The sequence below is a fragment of the Lissotriton helveticus genome, chromosome 8 (genome assembly GCF_964261635.1).
Source record: "Lissotriton helveticus chromosome 8, aLisHel1.1, whole genome shotgun sequence".
NCBI lineage: Eukaryota > Metazoa > Chordata > Amphibia > Caudata > Salamandridae > Lissotriton > Lissotriton helveticus.
Window position 1 is genome coordinate 1,606,303,666 of NC_136069.1, and position 21,647 is coordinate 1,606,325,312.

General features: G+C 47.9%; 1 long non-coding RNA gene across 1 annotated transcript in view; it reads right to left on the minus strand.

Annotated features, from left to right (window-relative positions):
• LOC144772084 (uncharacterized) overlaps positions 1-21,647 on the minus strand; it is a 154,002-nt gene that overhangs the window by 14,015 nt on the left and 118,340 nt on the right. The window contains exon 9 of the long non-coding RNA XR_013599638.1: positions 2,444-2,473. This is a non-coding gene — a long non-coding RNA (uncharacterized LOC144772084). The remainder of the gene's footprint in view (positions 1-2,443; positions 2,474-21,647) is intronic.

Sequence of the window (21,647 nt, forward strand, 5' to 3'; positions counted from 1 at the left end):
TCTCCTTTATAGTTGTAGCACTTTGTAGAGAAATTCCATCCAAGCCATGAAAGGTAATATATTTCACCTATGGACTATAACACTTGTGTACCATCCACTAGTATGAGAGAGAAGCCATGGACTAAGGCTGACCAGTGTAGCCTGATTGGTGCAGAGTGATCTGCAGTCAGACCTGTCGAAATACCCTCTTTAATGAGCAAAAAACTATTTAAAATATTTAAAAAGTACCCCTATCTAGTGCTTGTATCCCACAAAGTAGGATGCATGGTATTTAAAAGTGGGATATGTAAAATGTTTATATTACCATAGCACTACAATGACAACACAGTAAAAGCTATGTACACTGCGTGAGTCCCTGATTGTCCTCTAAGGAAAGCTGGAGTACAAATTAAAATAGTAATTTTGCTATCTTGAGCTTGAGACTGAGGGATATCAGGACCTGTTTGCAGTGCCCCCCTACTTTTTGTCCCTCTTTTCCTACTAGTTGCTGGTTTTCTGACTCTGATTCACCCTGGACTCTGCTAACAAGACCACAGGTCCGTGTAAAAGGTATATGGTAATTAGGTATCATTACAATTTTTACTGACAGACCCCTGTAAATGAAATTAACTGAAGAATTTGCATAGCACTGCATATACCCGGAGGTGTCTAGGTGCTTGACGAGCATACAGGCCGAGGTATTATAGTAGAGGTGCCCTAATATAGTCAGGTTTTTAAACCCTTCCTCAATTCAGGCAAATTAGATTCTTTTTTTAGGGATATAAGAAGAGAATTCCAGACTTTGGTGGTGGCATAGGCAAAGCTTTGTCCTCCCCATTTTACTTTGTGTTCCTTGGGGATAATCAAACTACCACTATTTGATGATCTAAGTGGTCTGATTGGAGTGTAGGATTTGAAAAAATGTGACAGTGCCACATACCAAGACCGTGTCTAGTTTTAAAAGCTATGCATAACAATTTGAAATTAATATGTTTGCTTATGGGCAACCAGTGTAGCTTTGTGAGAGCCCTGGAGACCTAATCATAGCGAGAGAGCTCAAACAGAACTCTTGCTATAGCGTTTTGAGTCATCTGAAGTTTGTGTATGCTGCGCTTGCTCGCGCTGGTAAATAAGGCACTACAGTAGTCCAGCCTAATTGCAATTAACGCTGTGACCACAGTTTTCCTTAGCTCAAATGGGATCAACAGAGGTACTTTTTTCAATATTTTCAGAATAGAAAAGCATGCCACTGTAGTATGATTGATCTGAATTTCAAAGGACAGCTTAGTGTTGAAGAAAATGCAGAGATTTGTTACTTTGTTAGCAGGTTTCTGAAGCCTGCCCATGTGATTGGGCCACCAACTGTGAGTAAATCAGAGACGGGCTGCCAAAGACCAAAGAGCATAACATCCGTTTTTGATGAATTAAGTTTTAAACAGTTATCCTGCATCCATTTTCCTATGTGGTCCATGCAGGCTGTGAAACGGGACGCAGTATCAGTGGAGAGCATAATGATCTGCGTGTCATCCACATAGGACACCAAGGTGAAACCGTAGTTTCTTATTAGCTTAGCCAGGGGAGTGATATACAGGTTACAAAGCTTGGGGATCAATGATGAACCCTGTGGGTCTCCACATGGGAGTGAAAAAGCAAGAGAAAAAATGCATCATGAGCCACCAATTGAGATCTATTAGACAGGAAGGAACTGACCAGAAGGAGCTATTGATCCCTGATTCCCAGCGAAGCGAGGCGGTCAATCAACACATCGTGGTTCACCGAGTCAAAAGCTGCTGAGAGATCTAACAGGATAAGTGTGACGCTCCCTCCTATATCGAGAATTTGTCTAAGATTTTCTGTGGTTGTTATTAGTGCTAGTTCGGGGCTGTGATCGCTCAGAATCTATATCACCGGCAGAACAAAAACTGTCCTGCTGAATAATACATACACACATCCATCGGCACGGAAGAAAATATCTCAAAACCACCAGTTGATTAGTACATTAACAGATATAAGGAGTACACACCCCACATGGGACATGGTATTGACAGGGGATTTTAACGCTAACCTAATATACACACCAGACAAAGATGGGACCTGGTAAGACTTTGGGGCTATATAGTTACACACCCACACATGCACATAGACACACATATCTCTCAATATATATATATGTATTTAGATAAGCACTTACACATACACACATATATATTCACACACACATGTATATATATATATATATATATATATACACTCACATGTTTACAAATACACACTCATACATATCTATGTATATACATTCACAGACACATTTACATATCTAACAAAAACAAAACCATCATGGGCTACTACATTCATTTTACATTTTGCATTCCCATAATCCTTTCATCAAGCCCTTTTTGAGCAAATAATGTACAAAAGATATACAGTCTTTCATAATCCCTTAAAGATTGTAAATATGTCCTACCTCAGCTACTTTTTCATAGGATCCTGGAGTCTAGAAAAGCAATTCAGGAGACAAAAACAAATTAGAAATATATATTGAAACCCACATATAAAAATACTTCTCCAAAATCTGATTCTCTGCTCAGAAAAGGCAACCAAACACATTCTGTTATGAATGATACATACATCTCTTCATCAATGCTTGAACTCCTTGGTATACATTAATATGATAATAGATGATAAAAGATCATTGCGCGCCAATGTGCAAAAACATCTTTGAGTTCCCAGGGTCAACAAGGCAAGAAGAGGAGGTTGCTCCTTTTCTTTTCTGACCACTAAATTCTGGAACCCATTGCCTATGACCCTACGTTTTGCTCCTTCGGAATCATTTCTTCATAAACTGCTGAAGACTTCTCTTTTTGATGCATACTTTTTCTGTTGAGGTTTAACTAGTCTTCTTCTCTTATACAATTGGGCGGTTAGCGCTGGACACTTCTTTGGTAGCAGCTACATGCTTTATAAATGTTATCACAGTGTATTATATTGTATGATATACCTGGACTCTGATCTACTTTGCTCCTTTTCCCTTTCACTCTGTATCAATCTCACAGGTCCAGAATATATTTATTTACTTATTTTATCATCCCCCATGGACATTTTCTTTTTTTTTGGGGGGGGGGGGATTATATGACAGCCTGGTATATGGAATCTTTCCTTCTTATAGCTCTTTGATACTGCAATATTCTCTTGTACACCGATAATGATATACTCCCTATATATACTTTGGAGCAAGAACATTGCAGCATATAAATAAAAGAGGCTTAGATTTACTTACTCTATCTCCATGGTGGTGAGGCCAACAACCTAATTTATAAATGACCACCAAGCTGGCAATCATTTATAAAGGTATTGAAGGGAACCACCGTCACAGTCGTTCCTGCCAAAGCAGTTTACTGTTTGCAACAGGGCTGCATCGGAAGGTTGCAGCCTTGTAGCACACAGTATTCTTTTCAAAACGAAAATCGCAAAACAGGACTTTCAATTTGAAAAGAAGAAATATTATTATTTCCTCGCCATGTGAGTCTTCCCCCACGGCAGGGAGAGCACAATACTTTTATTGTTCTTCACTACCAGAATTTACTGCAAAAAATTACTGCATGTCTGTCTAAATAAGTCAGGAAGACATGAAGCTATTTCTCTGATGGCCCTGGGAGGTAAGGGCTGTCAGAGAAGTTTGGCCACAGTGGAGACGGTACTCTCCACTGTGGCCAAGCTGAACATCTGCTGTTATTTAAATGGGGCAGGCGGTCCTTCATATTGGTGGTGCATATAACTTGTGACCTAAGATTGTCTGCAGGTACAAAAAGGTAGGGCAGGAAAATGCCAACTTTCTAAAAGTAACTAACAAGTGGGGTTAGGCCCAAAGAACCAGGCTCAGGTAGGGCCATATAACTAATAAAAAAGGGGTGGGGTGGGGGACCTGATACCTGCTTAACTTCTGTGCTGTCTCTTTATAGCAATGGTCAGACAACAATTATTCTAGTTTGATCTGGTTATTTATTTCCCTTTATCATCTATTAGTATTTTATGCTTTTTTCACAGTAATTCAAATATATGAAAATAATAATACTTGTTTAATGTTTTTGTTTATGAATATTGTTGAATCTTTGAATGTTTTGTTTATAAGTTGTTCATGTCTTTGGAATGAACACTAATATTTGTTTGAGACTTGCAGGAAACTCAAGACTTAAAAGTACCTGAACAACCTTTTAATTACATTACATTCTGCCCTATGTGCTACCTAGGGCCTAACTTAGGGGTGCCTTATATATGCAATAAAAGAGGATTTTAAGACTTGGTAAGTGAGTCTAAGTGCCAAGTTCACATGACAGTGTGGCACTGTATTCAGGCTGCAATGGCAGGCCTGGGACACATTTTAGAGGGCTACTTAGGTGGGTGAGACAATATGTACTGCAGGTCCACTGGTAGCATTTAATTTAGGGGCCCTAGGTATACGATATACCACTCTACAAAGGACTTCCAAGTAAACTAAATATGCCAAGCAGGTGTAAGTCAATTATGCTGTGTTTTAGGGAGACAGAAATAAGAAATGAAAAATAAACAATAGTCTCATCTGCTCATTATCTAGTAGAGTGGAGTTTCCAGTCTCCGATGGGTTTCTACACTACCTAAGAAATATATAAGGTACTACTGGAATACTAGAAATAAGCATATCAATGCATAAATACATTACCACTAATTAAACATTCCTTATCATCATTAATTTGTCACAGCTTGCATTAGTCAAACTTGTTTGCATTCTTTGCTTCCCTACATATATTTTCAGTTATATGCAACAGAGCTTTACAGTTGGTAAGAACTTTTAGCTCTTATTTTGGACAGGCCAAATAGTTTCTTAACCTATTTTACTCTCCATGAGGGCAATCACCTGGACTCATTTTTAATTTCAAATTTTTCTTTTTCTTGCTATGTACTGTCACAGAGCCTTTCCCAAGTTTCTAAAATACAGAAACTGACACTGGGGAAAGCACATGTTGTGCGGCTCTGCTATTTACTTTGATTCTTTCTGAAAACACTTGGGGGTCCATTAGGATGTCCGGCGGTGGCACCACCGCGGTGGTGGCGGGGCGGAAAAACAGGTTTTACCGCCCGCGAGCAGCGGGAATCACGTCTGCCATATTAGTATAGCAAAACATAGGTGATTTCCCATCTGCCGCGGAGCGCCGTGCACCGCCATTAAAGTGTGCCCGCCACCGCGGCGGTGGGAGCCAATCGAGACTCTCCGCCATGCGGAATGACGTCCGCCCGCTCCACAAATTAGGATGGCCCAAACAGGCAGACGCACCGCAGCGGAGACACCGCACAACCAGAGACTGCGGAAAGTCGACAGCGGAGCGCGATCGCCGAGACCTGGTCATGAACGCCATGGACACAGCCCTCCATATGCATCCGGTGATGTACCTCCTACAACACTAGCATCAGATGGGACGCCGCGGACGCCGCCACAGGTATGCAACTACACAAATACAACACACAGGCCGACAGAGGGTCCAATCACCACACAGACACCCTGCTGGGGGTCACAACACATTCACAAGGGCACCCACACATGACCCACCTGACAACAAGGAACCCCTCTGCATCCGAGACACACATCGACCACCAACCAGCAACAATGTCCCGGTCCCTGTCACGTCCCCGCCGCGGTCAACACATGCACACAATGCAGAAGGCAGGGCCACTCCAAGGCATGGGCAGGGCACAAACACCACAGGGACACACCACCCCCAACCAAACATCAACACACACCAGGAAGTCACAGGCCAGCTGTCCATCCTGTGCAACCCCATGCACACCAACAAGCACTGCAACAAGCAAGCACAATACACACCCTGCACCACACAACACACAACCAGGGAGACAGACACTGCAGGAGTGGCTGACAAGGAACACACAACACCAGTGCCACATACACTGAAGGCTGCCAATACTTGCCAGCACATACACACACAAACAAACACAGACCCTGGGTGTAGCCACAGACACAACACACACACACAGGGAAGCACCAATAGTTGCCTGACCAAAAACAACACACACACACTACAGGAACACACACTGAACCCCAACAGAAACAGACATACCCTGTCATCCAAACTGGGGAAAGGGAATGGGAGCACCGACACAACAGGGGTGCACACCATCATCACTTAGGAACACAACACACACACCATAACACAAATCACACAAAAGAAGTGAACCTGCACAGACCCACACTGCCACATCAAAACAACCACAGATGCACATGACATCCCCATCAACAAACACCACAGGACATCAGGGGATGCACATCAGGCAATGCCAAGGCCACAAACACACAGCCCTGTATTCACAACAAGCAGTGTGTGCACAACACGCACAACAGCCACACACAGACATGAATGACACAACCTCAACACACACACCACAAACCAGCACTACACATATACAACAGCACACCCAGGAAGTGAAGGAACACCACAGCCAACACACAGACAACACAACAACAACACATGCACCACCCCGGGATACAAGAGCCCAGCCACCCCAACCAGAGCACTGGGCAGCACACACAGCTGAAGTGCACATGACCAATCCTGAATGACTAATAGCACAAGAACAGCACACATAAACCACTGGGGCAATGTCTAGAGTGGAACAACACTCTTGGCCCAAGAACTGCACCACAAAGCACAGTCACACAAATAAAGTGTTTGGTAGGCACACACACATGGAAACCAAGGGGACAGCTGAGCTGACATCAAAGTGAACTACCCTGCATGTCAGTAGTAGACATGTAAGGGGTGTACCACACACAAATAGAGGGAAGGCAGACCCACAATGACAGGCACAAGTGGCACACATAGGGGATGGCTGCACACCTCACACACCATGCCATACAGGAGCAGAAAAGGCACCATGTGCCTCGAATGCATGACAAACACAAACACAATGGCAGTGTGGAGCAGCAGGGCCACACAGTCTACACAAACACACCCAAGACACATTGAGGATCAAACAAACACAACACTGCTGTGCAAGTCACACACTTTGCACACTTCCAAGTTAACAAAACAACAAGGAGGAGTCACACAGAACAGCATGGACACACCAACACAAAGCACAGTGCACAACAAACAGCTCACCCAAGTGCCTACAATCTCCTACACAGGAAAGACAAAACAAAAAACAGGCACACAACTCCTGGGTGACACATGTGTGTCTCTCACAATCCAGGGGCCCACACACATCCCCTACAAACTTACACCCTTCACACTGCACACCTCTGCTACACCCAAGACAACACATCTCATGTAGGCCATGGTACCAGGACTAAGGGCCAACACAAGATGACCATACACATACACGGCTGGGCACACAGAAAGGAATCCACAAACACTCTACTACTGAAGCGCGCACGCCCACTCTGCTACTACTGCTGAGTTTTACTCTTTTAAAATCACTTGCACTATCACGCTTAGGCCACAGGCGCTTTTTTAATCTTTGCTACTTTGGGGAGTGTTTATTTTCATTAGATTCTTACCTGCACATTAATAGGTCCTCACCCCGTACTTTGCGGGATTTAGGACGAATTAGAGCTCGCTTTCACTGCGTCGCGGCGATTCAGGCCGCCATCTTGGGTGGGGGAAACCAGGTGGGTGCCGATTTGCAGGCCCCATCTTGGTTGTGGGTCTAGAGGTCCCCTCGCAGGACTCCCGCGTTTGGAGGAGCTTTTAAAAGCAGACTCCTCTTACTGGCAGGTAGACTCTACTACTGCAGCGCGCACGCCTACTCTGCTACTACTGCTGAGTTTCACTCTTTTAAAATCACTTGCACTATCGCGCTTAGGACACAGGCGTTTTTTTAATCTTTGCTACTTTGGGGAGTGTTTATTTTCATTAGATTCTTACCTGCATATTAATAGGTCCTCACCCCGTACTTTGCGGGATTTAGGGCGAATTAGAGCTCGCTTTCACCGCGCGGCGATTCAGGCCGCCATCTTGGGTGGGGGAAACAAGGTGGGTGCCGATTTGCGGGCGCCATCTTGGTTGTGGGTCTAGAGGTCTCCTCGCAGGACTCCCGCGTTTGGAGGAGCTTTTAAAAGCAGACTCCTCCTACTACCTCGTAGGACCCCCGCGCTTATCGGCACTTAAGATACACAGTCATCAAGCTCGCAGCGCCGGCGCGCAGCGGTCGCGCCGTTGGCGCGCCGGAGGTGCGCCAGAGGTAAGCCCGTTTGCACCCGTTCGCGCACAGTTCACGCCCAGCGCCAGCCAGGCTGCCTCTTTTGCCCTACCCAGCTTAGTTTATTCCAGGGAGGAGCTTATTCGGATGGACCAGCGTTCCAACCGGAGTTGCCGCCCAGACACTACCCCCTGCTGCTCGGGCATGCTGTCTTGTGGCCTGCTGAATGTTAGATCCCTCAGCAAGAACCATGTGGAAATTGTACTCCTCATCGAATCGTACGAGCTCGACGTGCTATTCCTGACGGAGACGTGGACCCATGCCGATAGCATGGTAGAACTCGGTATGGCTTGTCCCCCGGGTTATAAAATTAGGCATAACCCTCGAATTGGGAGCAGAGGGGGAGGTGTGGGTTTCATCTTCAGGGACACATTGGCCCTATCTCAGCTAGAGATTAAAGAGGTCCAAGGTTTTGAACTCTTGGGCTTCTCTTTAAGAGGCCAGGGCGGAGTCTTGTACTCTGGGTTGCTATGTTATAGACCACCTAGCAATGCCTTGTCAGCTTTACCTGAGTTGGTAGATCTTATTTATGATCTTGCCAATACTCATGCCAGGCTAGTAGTTCTGGGGGATTTTAATTTATGGCCTAATGGCCCCTCGGACTCAGCTTATAGAGACCTGTGCCAGGCCTGCTGTAATATACATCTACAGCAGCTAGTACTATCCCAGACTCACCTGAAGGGTCATTTTCTGGATCTAGTCTTTGCGGACGCCACTCAAGTTACGATCAGGGACATAATTTCCCAAGGCTGGACAGACCATGCCCTTGTTCACTTCTCCCTACTTCTCCCTGCTGACACTTTGAGGTGTAGCAACTCAGGGGACACCACATTTAGTAGACAATGGTCTAAACTTTTGAAATATCCTAGCCTACCAACCCTGCTATCTGGTGGATTTACTTTAGGAGGAAATGTGGAAGAGAGCTATGCGAGCCTCTGCCAACAAATTACAAAATCTTTGGATAAAGCGGCTCCATTGCAGAAAGCAAGGGAAAGGTCAAAACTTGCCATGCCTTGGTATACTAACGATCTCCTCCAGTTGAAGTTGCACTGTAGGCAGGCGGAAAGAGCCTGGAGGAAGCACTATTTAGAGCCAGATAAAGCCCTTTTTAAACAGACACTTCTGGACTATAAAGCGCAGATTAAGTGCGCAAAAGCTAAGTTTCTTGAGGAGACGCTAACTCAGGCAGCGAACAAGTCTCGGACTCTGTTCAAAATTGTTAAGGACCTCTCTCATCCGGTCTGTGCTACTAACAACATTCCGGCCTCTCAGTCCTTATGTGATTCCCTGGCAGCTGCTTTCGAGGATAAGATTGCTGCCATTTTGAGTGGCCTATCCGACCCAGCTACCCCTTGCCCCCATCCTTTGACTGTCCCGGCACTACTGCCCACCCCTGGCGTTTTTGAGGAAGTTTTAGGGCAGGTACGCCTGGATAGTTTTCTTCCCCCTTCCTATGAAGATTTTTGTCTTCTGGCCAATAGCGTGTCTTCGGGATCCCCTATGGACCCGCTGCCCCACAGATTCTGGAAATTGTTCCAAGAGGAACTTTTCCCTCCTCTCCATGCCATTTGTTGTCAGTCCCTCAGTACTGCCACGGTTCCCGACTGCTGGAAACTGGCTGTGATCTCTCCTCTTCTGAAGAAGGCCACGCTGGACCCCACATGATCGGCGAATCATCGGCCAATTTCGCTTCTTCTTTTCCCTGTGAAAATCTCGGAGAAGCTGGTCACTAAACATCTATCCAGTTTCTTGGAAACTAATATCTGTCTGGATGTGGCCCAGTTCGGCTTTAGGCCAGCTCACGGCACAGAGTCTGCGCTGGTGGTCGTCTTGGATGATCTTCGTTCGCGAGTCGACTCGGGTCGGGCAGCCTTTTTAGTGCTGCTCAACATGTCGGCCGCGTTCGACACAGTTAGCCACGCCATTCTCGTCAGCAGACTTGAGGAAATTGGGGTGGTTGGCCTGGCCCGGGACTGGCTGATCGCCTATCTTCAGAATAGGCACCAGGTAGTGGCCCTGCCGCCTTTTAGATCTGACATTAAAAAAGTGGGACAAGGTGTGCCTCAGGGGTGGGCAATCAGCCCTATCCTATTTAATCTTTACCTCCGTCCTTTGGTCAGGTTGATCAGATCATTCGGGCTTATGGTAATCAATTATGCGGACGATACACAGCTCATTTTCTCCTTTGAAGGCAGAGATGCCGTGTCTCAGGAGACCTTTCATCGCTGCATGACAGCCACGGTGGACTGGTTGCGACAGAACTCCCTTCAGTTTAATGGCTCTAAAACTGAGGTGCTGCGCTGTTCTATGGATCGTATCCCCCGTCCTCTGCCGGCGGACTTCTGGCCTACTTCTTCCCTGGGCACAGTTGCGTCGGCCGCCTCCGCCAGTAACTTGGGCGTTATGTTTGGACCAAACTTACAGTTGGATGTCTTCGTTAACAAGACAGTTGCCACATGTATGTCGTTGCTCCGCATGTTATGTAAAATTCTTCCCATGCTTCCGGCTCAAGCTAGACCAGAGGTAGTGCGCAGTATTATTCTTAGCAGGCTTGATTACTGCAACGCTCTACTTCTGGGTTCTCCTAGTACCTTGATCGGTAAGCTGCAGCGCATACAGAACATGGCTGCTAAGTTGGCCCTCTCTCGGTCGCGCTCAGCCTCTTCACTCTTGGCGCTCAAAGATCTCCACTGGTTGCCTGTTCACCAACGCATTTGGTTCAAAGCGTTCTGCTTAGTCTTCAGAGCCCTTCATGGACAGGGGCCTGTCTTGCTGCAAAAGATTTTTTCCTGGTACTCCACAGCTAGACTTCTGCGATCTACATCGGCATGTCTGGCGACAGTTCCAAGAATTCAGAGGATACGGACGGGCGGCCGTTCCTTTGGAATCACTGCTGCCAAATTCTGGAACTCCCTTCCTCTGCTCTTAAGGTGTGCCGGGGAATTCACTTCCTTTAAAAAAGGATTGAAAACTTATCTTTTTCCTCGGGTGTTATAACATTAGGTCTGCATGATGGTCAGGTAGAGACAAAGTGCCAGGATACCCTCTGGGTGACAGTCTGCGCTATAGAAGTATGCGATACATACATACATACATACATACATCATGACCTTTCCCACCCTGCATGCAAACCTGTGCACAGCATCACATCCTGTGCTGGCAGTGTCCCCCAACCTGACATGTGAACAGTGTAGCCAACAATAGCAAATCACCAAAAACATGACTGCATGGCATGTAAAATATCCATCACAGATAACACTAGTATCAGGGTCTGATGTGGGCAAAGAGCTTGGCAAAGTTGAAGTGATACATAGAGCATGGGGCACAGGCAATCTAATGCAAACACCAAAATAACTCCAATCAGCAAGGGCACTGGCAAAACACACAACATGAGTAACTGTATTTATTCACATATTGTACAGATGTGAAAGTATAACAAAAGTAGACAACAGCAAGGCACAGAATGATGCTCATATGCAATAGAATCTGCACAGGTTAAATACAAACAGGAAGGCCAGTGTCCATGGCACAAGTGGCACAGCAAGTACATGAGAGGCTGCACAGGGGAGAGTACAGCACAGCAGAGCAATAGGGCCAGTGTCCAGGGCACAGGTGAGAGAACAGCACAGCAGAGGAATAGGGCGAGTGTCCATGGCACAGGGGAGAGTACAGCACAGCAGAGCAATAGGGCGAGTGTTCATGGCACAGGTGAGAGTACAGCACAGCAGAGCAACAGGGCCAGTGTCCACGGCACAGGTGAAAGTGCAACACAGCAGAGCAATAGGGCGAGTGTCCATGGCACAGGGGAGAGTACAGCACTGCAGAGCAACAGGGCCAGCAACACACCCAGGTTGTAAACAATGTCATTAATAGCACACCTGTATGAGAGACAGGCGTATGAGGGGGATGTCCACTCACTCCTGGCTGTCATGCGGAGTTGGACCTGGCTGTGTTTCGGGGACAGCAGGCCCACTTGAGTGGGGTGCCAGAGCCCCAGGTGATGTAGGGCTATCAGTGGCTTGGCAAGCTGGAGGGCTGTGTGAACCAGGTGGCATAGTGGCACGTGGATGTGGAGTCATGGCGACCTCTGACACAGTGTGGGTGGGAGAGCTTTGAGAGGTGCCCTTCCATTTTTTGGGAATATGAAATGGCTTCCCTGTCTTGGGGTTGATGGGAAGTGGTGATGACACAATAGGCACACACACCAACTGTCCCACATCAGGTGCAGACACTCGCACTACCTCTGGTGATGTGCTGGATCCTCCGGTACGCTTTGTCTTGCTACGCCTCTGGACCACCTTCCCCTCTTTGTCAGGTGTACCTCCTACAGTGCCCTCCTTTGCCCTTTTCTCAGGGGTGGTCTTTACAGTGCCCTCCTTTGCCTTTTTCTCAGGTGTGGTATTTACAGTGCCCTCCTTTGCCCTTTTCTCAGGGGTGGTCTTTATAGTGCCCTCCTTTGCCTTTTTCTCAGGGGTGGTCTTAACGGTAAGTTTGGTGATGTTTTCTCATTTGGTTGGGCAGGCACTGGGTCTAGTGTCTGGGTAACACAGTCAGACAACAGGGGGAAACATCCTTTACAACGCAACTTTTACCACGCAGTGCTTTTACATCGCAACTTTTACAACGCAAACCATTACAACGCATTGCGCTGGGGGGCGCTCTAGGATAGGGAATAGATTTAATTTACTATCCAACACCTTCCCTACTATCCACAGGGACTGGAGTTGGAATAGTAAATTAAACTATTCACTATCCAGCACCCCTCAACACTATGCGTTGTAAAGGCATGCATTGTAAAAGTTGCGATTTAAAAGCATGCATGGTAAAAGCATGCGTTGTAATGTCATACATCCGACAACAGGGGCACACAGAAACATTCACACAAGCAATTGCTGTCCTGGCACCTACACGGCTAACATCCGGTGGCTCTGTATGGCTGACAATGTAACACGCCCCACACACATACAAGTGCAGGCAGGGAAAAGACTGACATTGGGATACACACACTCGCTCGCCCTGGAGACAGCTTGTTTGTCAGTGTTTGACACACCCCACACCCTCAGGCATATACGGTAGCAGCACAACTACATGTCTGACACCCCCATGCCCTACAGCTACCTTCATGGTGACTTACCACTACATTAGGACCACCAAACAGCCTTGGGGACTGTGCCAGCACCTCATCCACAAGGACCTCCAGCTCCTCGGTTGTCAATGGAGTGGCACAGATCTTCTCTGTCCTTGCCATCCCTGTGGACATGGAACACCTGTGGTGAAAGTGAGTGGTGAGAGGTCCCAGGCAGCAGGCACTTCAGGCAGCAGCAGGAGAGGGTCCCAGGCAGCAGGCACTGCAGACAGCAGCAGCAGAGAGTCCCAGGCAGCAAGCACTTCCGGCAGCAGCTGGAGAGGGTCCCAGGCAGCAGGCTCTGTGAGCAGTGGAAATGTGTGGCTCACTCCCACTGATTTATAGCCCCCTGTGGTCATTTGTGAGGTGCAAAGATGCAACAATTGATTGTCCAGGTCTGCCTCTTTCAAAAGCATCCAATGACCGCCTCCGCGGTGGCCGAGCACACATACTGCGATTTTCAAATCTGCATCATGCCACCGCAGACATCGCTCCCATTGGCTGTAGGCAATGCTCCATGGCGGTGATGCACCGCAGATGCCCGGGGTGTGCTACAGCAATGGTGCATCATTCAAAATCATCCAATGACCGCCTCCGCGGTGGCGGAGCACAGGTACCGCGATTTTCAAATCTGCATCATGCCACCGCAGACATCGCTCCCATTGGCTGTAGACAATGCTCCATGGCGGTGATGCACCGCAGGTGCCCGGGGTGCGCTACCGCGATGGTGCATCATTCAAAAGCATCCAATGACCGCCTCCGTGATGGGGGATCACACCTACCGCGATTTTCAAAGCTGCATCATGCCACCACAGACATTGCTACCATTGGCTGTAGGCAATGCCCCATGGCAAGGCCAGGCGGTAGCTACCGCCATTTGGCTGGCGGAGCATGCCCACAGACATATACACATGTCTCCATGCCAATGGCTACCGCACTTGTGAAGGGGGTGGGGGAGGTGTCACACCGCCGTGGCCAGGCGGTAGCTACCGCCATTTTTGTAACATGTAATGTCTATGTACATCGTGAACACTACATCAGTACACCGCAGCAACATGGTGAGGGGCACATCATTGTGCACACAATGCCATTCTTCCATATATTCCACGGGTGGACGCACGTTATGTGTGACGCACTTTGGTCTGTGGTCCCTGCCATGTCACTTATGCATTTGACGGTTGATGATGCTTGACAGTCTTAAGCTGGTGTCAAGGATGTGTAACAGATCAATGTCTTGGGGGTCAGTGCTGACCTTGGCACGGCTTGTCTCACTGTATGGTATCGTACCAGACTGGTGCTTTCGTATCAGCTCATGCACACAAGTGACAGTTTTCCATCTACTGTGATCATTGTGGTGTGGATGTCTGCAAGGTTAAGATGATGCATTGAGGTATGACAGGTACAGCAGATGGGTATGATACAGTCAGGGTCATTTTGAACACATTGGCGGATGGCACAGCACCATGCGTTCACATGTGAAATGTGTGGTTCAATATGTGAGCATTCACATTCACCGATGTGTTGTTAGCGGCACTTGTGTATTGTTAATGGAGAGGTGTGCCCTCTGTGTGTCACAAATGGCCACCCATGTAACCTGGTGTACCACGCATCTCTCAGGGCAGTCATTGTTTTTCCATGACATCGTTGATGGTATGTGCTGTGGCCATCTCATGATGGTTGTCATTGACATTTGTCCATTTACATCTCAACTAGGAGGAGGCCTAATCTCCTATGTCACCTGACAGTGCGGGAGGACATGCAGGATATTGAAATAATTTGGAAATTCCACCTCGACAGACCAACACTGAAGACCCTATGGGATCTGTTGGAGCCCCACCTGCAGCCTCTTTGCCACTACCCAACGCAATTCACACCCACATACAAGGTCATGGCAGCACTCCACTTTTTTTGCAACTGGTTCCTTCCAGGAGACCATGGCCAGCGCTGCAGGGATGTCGCAGCCCTTGTTCAGCCAGGTGCTGAGGGATGTTCTTGCTGCCATGATGTTATATAAGAATCGCTACATTCAGTTCCCCCGGGGAGCAGAACTGGCCGGTGTGAAGGGTGACTTCTATCCTCTTGGGCGCATCCCCCATGTTGTAGGTGCCAGCGATTGCACCCATGTAGGTCTGGTCCCACCACAGGCAACTGAGCACATTTTTTGAAATTGGAAACATTACCATTCTATCAATGTGCAAGTGGTGTGCCTTGCAGACATGACCATTTCCCATGTGTGTGCAAGATTTCCTGGATCTGCCCATGATTCGCACATCATGAGGAACAGCATGGTTCCACGGATGATGGAAAATCTGCATCCCGAGCGTGCTTGGATTGTGGGTGAGTATGCCTAGTGATATGGGGTGCTGTGTGTTACCTGCTGCCCTCTGGCTGTGCAACAATGCAATGTTTGTTTGTACTTCACAGGTGACTCTGCATATCCCAGCCGGCCATGGCTGTTGAGCCTGCTAAGAAATCCCAGGACCCGGGCTGACATCAGGTACAATGAGGCCCATGGTAGGACCCACCGTGTAATCGAGCGGACTTTCGGCGTGCTGAAGTCAAGATTCCGCTGCCTTGACAGGACAGGAGGTGCACTGTCATACTCGCCTGGGAAGGTCTGCAAGATCGTTGTGGAATGCTGTATGCTGCACAACATGGCCATCCACAAGGGGATCCCCCTGCTCATGGACGATGGTGAGGAGCTAAGGCCACCGCCTGCTCAAGGACCTCAGTCCAGTGATGAGGAAAGTGGAGAGGAGGAAGAAGATGACCTGCGTCAACACCTCATCGACCGCTACTTCACTTGAAGGTGGGTAACAAGGTACAACTTGTACATTGTTTGGTGTGGTTGCTGTTGTTGTGAAGGGCTATGTGCGGATGTTACAGACAGACACATGTGGAGTCACCTGTGTGTGGAAATGTAGCAGTGACATTTCACATGTGAGCATATGCAGGACTCTGTTTGTTGAGACTTGCTGCACATTGTGTAGCCTGCCTGTACAGTAATGTTGCTGTTTGGTGTAGTGTTATGGCTGTGTTACCATCTGTGATACCACACTGACGCCAGTGACTGTTGTTCTGTTGTGTCTCCCTAGGTGATGGAGCAGTGAGTTGACAGTCATGGTCGATGAGATGCAAGAGTAAAGACCACATGGATGTGGTGACTCAGTCCAACAGACATGTGCCATTGACAAGACAGTGTGGGGACGGACAGTATAAAGAGTCAATGCAGTGGGGAAGAGGGTTGCCATCAGGGCTGGCTCCGTGACTGGCGTGTGGCAGGTGCTTTGCCAGGCTCTTCGTTGGACGCCCCCTAGATCTTTTTGGCAGTGGGGGGCCTGCTGAATGGCCAGCGGTGTCAGAGGACTCACCCCTCTCTGTTGGCGCAGGGGCGGATGGTGCACGGTCATCCTGCGGCACAACAGGAGGGGGCGGAGGTGTTGGTTGGGACACAGGCCTGTCCCTCTGCAATGCCACTTGCTGGCCCATGAGGTCCACCGTCTGTCCAAGGCGGTTGTCGATGGACCACATCAGCAGGATGAGCTCCCGCAATAGTTCATCAGACCGGCCACTTTGTCCCTGGACCTCTTGGTATGCCTCGACAACTCGAGTAAAGTGATCCAGGGATGGTGTCCACTCCGCCTGAGGTCTGGTGGTGACCCTGGCCCTCCCACCTGCTCTGCTGCCACGGACCTCTTGCCTCGCCACTGTCCACAGTTGTTGGTGTGGCCTGGTCATCCCCTGGGACAGGGAGGGTGCTGCAGGTGGTACTGGTGATACTGGTGGTACTAGTGGTACTGGTGGTGGTGGTGGTGGCGGTGGTGGCAGCGGTGAAGGCAGAGGCTGTGACTGCAGGGGTCTGCTGTGCTGTTGTTGCAGCAGACGTGGTGGTGGGGAGGATGGGGGCCTGGGACCTGTTGGGCCTTGGCACACCAGATGGGCCGGCCTGGAGCTCATCATCCAAACTGTCCTGGGAGTCAACATCCGAGAGTCCATGTTCCGGGGTTGGAGACTGGCTCTGCTGTTCGTTGTTGTGGTCCTCAGCAGGGAGTTCTTCATCACCTGTGGATTAGATGAGGAATGGTCAGTGTTGTGCACTGTGCAAGTATTGTGTCAGCTGCGTGTCCACTAGTATTATTCATTGCACCACTGTGTGTACTTTCATGGTGCAGAGGAACATCATTTACTCATACATGCCAAGTGTCAATGCATTGCATGCAATTGTTGCTGGGTGTAGGGATGCAGGTCTCCCACACACACACATCCAGAACAGTAAAGATGGCTACCTACCTGTAAGTTTATTTGTTGAACAGTGCAATGGCTGACACAGGCTTCTGGGTGGGGGAGGCCTCTTTCCTGCTCAGCTGTGGGACAGGGGGCATGGTGGTAGTGGTAGTGCAGGACTCCCTCCAACAGACAGACATCACAAGCAAGATAGCTACCTACCTGTTAGGTGAGGGTGAACAGTGCAATGGCTGACACATGCTTCTGGGTGGGGGAGGCCTCTATCCTGCTTAGCTGTGGGACAGGAGGCATGGTGGGAGTGGTAGTGCAGACCTCCCTCCCCCAAACACCCTCCCAGTGAAGATGGCTACCTACCTGTAAGTTTGTTTGTTGAACAGTGCAATGGCTGACACATGCTCCTGGGTGAGGGAGGCCTCTATCCTGCTCAGCTGTGGGACCGGGGGCATGGTGGGAGTGGTAGTGCAGGCCTCCCTCCAACAGACAGACATCACAAGCAAGATAGCTACCTACCTGTTAGGTGAGGGTGAACAGTGCAATGGCTGACACATGCTTCTGGGTGGTGTTAGGGGAGGGATCCATCTTGGTAGGCTGTGGTACAGGGGGTATGGTGTGAGTTGTTGTACAGACCACCCTCCCCCATACAGGCCTCCTAAGCAAGATGGCTAGCTACCTGTTGGGTGAGGGTGGACAGTGTAATGGTGTTTGGGTTGTACAAGGAAGTACTTCTCAATGTGTTGGTTGTCATTTGTTTTTACTTACTAGCCTCCGTTCCCCCGGCTACTCTTGTGAGACTCTCAGGATGCAGTATGGCAAGCACCTTCTCCTCCCGTGGTGTGAATGTTTTCTGTGGGATGGGAGGGCCACCGCCAGTCCTGCCAGCCAGCTCCCGGTTTTTGCTCCTCCTCTCTTTGACAACCCTCTTGAGATCATGCCACCGCTTCATGATCTTCTTCTTGGATCACAGGGTGGTCCCTACTGCATTGACCCTTTGTACTATCCTTTCCCACATTTGTGTCCTTGTGACTAATGGTGTCTGTTGGACCAGGCTACCAAACAGTTGTGGCCCCACTCTGACCATTTCATTGACCATGACTGTCAACTCACTCTCTGTGAATTTGGGCATTTTCTGTGATGCCATGGTGATGTGGTGTTTGAAGTGTTTGTGGGTGCAGGTGTGTGGGTGGTGGGTGTAGTGTTGTTGTGTGAGGTGTGTTGTGTGCTGGGGGATTGTTGGTGCTGGTGTAATGGTGGTAGTGATGGTGGTGGTGGTGGTGGTGTGTGTGTGCTCTGCTCTTTTGCCTCTTCTGTCGGATGTGGTGTAGGGCCTTCTCTTCTGGAGTATTGCAAAGGATTGTGGTCAGTGAAGGGGCTGGTTTTATACTCAGCTATGTGGGTGTGTCCAAGTGGGATTTGGCTGTCAGGTGTGTTGTGGGAGTTGTCCTGGGCTTTTGTTTTGCATTTAATATATTACATTTGTATGTGTTTTATGTATTTGGAGGGCATGGCTACTTGTTTGGCATCACTGCGGTGTTTTGGCATCGTCCGCCATGTTTTTCATGTATCGTCCGCTGCGGTGGCTATGCTGCGGCTCTTCCGCTATCTCTCCCATTCACGCGGCGGTCGAAAACAGCGGTTCCTCCGCGGGATCATCGGAGATATCCTAATTTCCCGTGCGGTGTCTCCGCTTTGCTTGCGGCGGGTCTTTGCTTTTCCGCTGCTTTTTCGACTGCCACAGTCGTTTTTTTGCCATCACCGCCTGCGTCGGACGGTTTTGGTTGGCCCGCTACCGCCGCGGTCGATCTTTGTTGGCGGTTCATCCTAATTTGGCCACTGGTTTATCCGCGGCCCCAGCGGGCGGTTGTTTCCCGCCTCCATGGCGGTTGGGGTGGTTTTCCACCCGCTATCCTAATGGGGCCCTTGTTTTCTATTGTTTTAACTAATCGATTGTTAGACTAAGGGTTCACATTAGTTTCTAGACATGCTGTCTGTGGCTTTCCTGATAAAGGCGCTTTGGTTACCCGAAACACAAGTAGACACGACACAACAGGATCCATCCATGATCAAAGCCACTTGACTGTCTCTCAATTTGGACATATGTGTTACTTCATAATTGTTCTCTTGTTTTTTCCTATATTATTGATTTTTTATAAATATTTAGACATTTATGGTCTTCATTGTATGACTAATTTGACTTATTCTGCAATACTATTCCTATATTAATTCTATTGTTGAAGCAATATACATGAAACATTTGTTTGATTATAGTTTTTCATTGATCGATATTTATTGAATGGAGCATATCTCTTGTCTTTCTTTATGTTTTTAAGTTTTGCCATGGAACATTACCAGACCTGGGCAAAAAAACTCTGCAGAGTTCCGTAAGACGCAGAGATTAATGAGAACTGCTGTTCGGACTGAACTTCCTGCCGCTCTGGTAGAAATTCTACCTGAGCAGCAACTAGCGCACTTAATGTTTGCGAGCGGGGAAAATCCCAGCTGCACTAAATATTGCAGGCAGGATGCATTATACATTTTTAGAAAATTTGTACTAATAAAAGTATTTTCTACATTATGTATGAGTGATCACTGAGCCTTTTTCAGTATCATGTTGCAAATATGTAATAAAATGCAAATTAGAACATTAATTGCCTAGGGATTTATTATTTACAATTGTATGTTACTTGCTCTTGGAATAGGTATAAGTCGCAGGGGGTCCTTATATAGACACATCAAGTCCCTACTACATACAGCTTTCGCCTTGTGCGGAAGTCTTTAAGGTGATTGACCACTCCTTCAAAGCAGCCAATTGGTATTGGTCTCAACTATAGACACCATACACCTCAAGATCCCTCATTCCCATTAGATTGTCATGCCTCTACTAAACACAGATTTCGTCTTCTACAGAAGTTTTTATGAAGAGCCTACTCCATCCAGTCACCAAGGCCCACTTTGAACACACTTTTTATTATGGCCCTCAACTTGTGAGTAATATTTTCAGAGAGATGATCCCCACCAGACACCCAAGCCTCATTGGGTGGCAAAGCTCGATCTACGCATAGCCTTCAATGTGTACAGAAGACTTTGTGGGGAGTCCAATCCTTAAAAACACCCAAGCCCATTACACAGCCAGCCTGCAACTGTGCAGAGACTTCTCCTTTTACAAAGGTCTTCCAGGAGAGCCCGCCCAACCAGACAGCCAGACCCCATTAGGTGGCTATGCCCTTAATATGCACACCATTCCCCTTGTGCAGAAGTCATCATTGAGAGCCCACTCTCTCAAGACAACCAAGTCCCATTAGCTTGCAAAACATACTTTTACCTCTAGACACCCAAGCCCCATTAAGAAGTGAAATCCCCATTAAGCACTGGATTGCTCTTGTACTGAAGCCTTCATGGAATACCCACACCCACCAGACAACTAAGCCCTATTATGTGATCAATGCGCTGCGACTCACAGTCTTTAGTTTATACAGAAGTCTTCATGGAAATCCCCATTTTTTGGTGGACAATTCCCTACTATGCAGATCCATCACCTCAAGACACACTAGTTCCATTAGGTGGCCAAGCTTATACTATGCACTTCTTTTGCATTGCGCAACAGTATTCACGGAGAGCCTACTCCGTCCAGATAACCGAGCCCCATTAGTGGGCCAAGCCCCTACTACTTATACCCAAGCTCAATTAAGTGACCAAATTCTTACTAGGCACATCGTTTGACTTGTACTTAAGTTTTTCCTGAGAACCCACTCCCTCCAAATACCAAACCCCATTTGGTGGCAGAGCTACTATGCACAACCTCCCTCTACACATACACAAACCCCATTGTCTGTCAAAACAATTACTATACACACCTTGCAAAGAAATCATCACAGAAAGCCGACTCCATCCAGACATCCAAGCCCCATTAAGTCGTCATGCCCATAATATGCATTCCCTTTGCCTCCAGATACCCAATCCCATTGAATTGCCAAGCACCAGCCATTCTCAGATTTTTATCTTGTACAGAAGTCTTCACCGAGCTCTCACTACTCCAATACAGCCAAGCTCCATC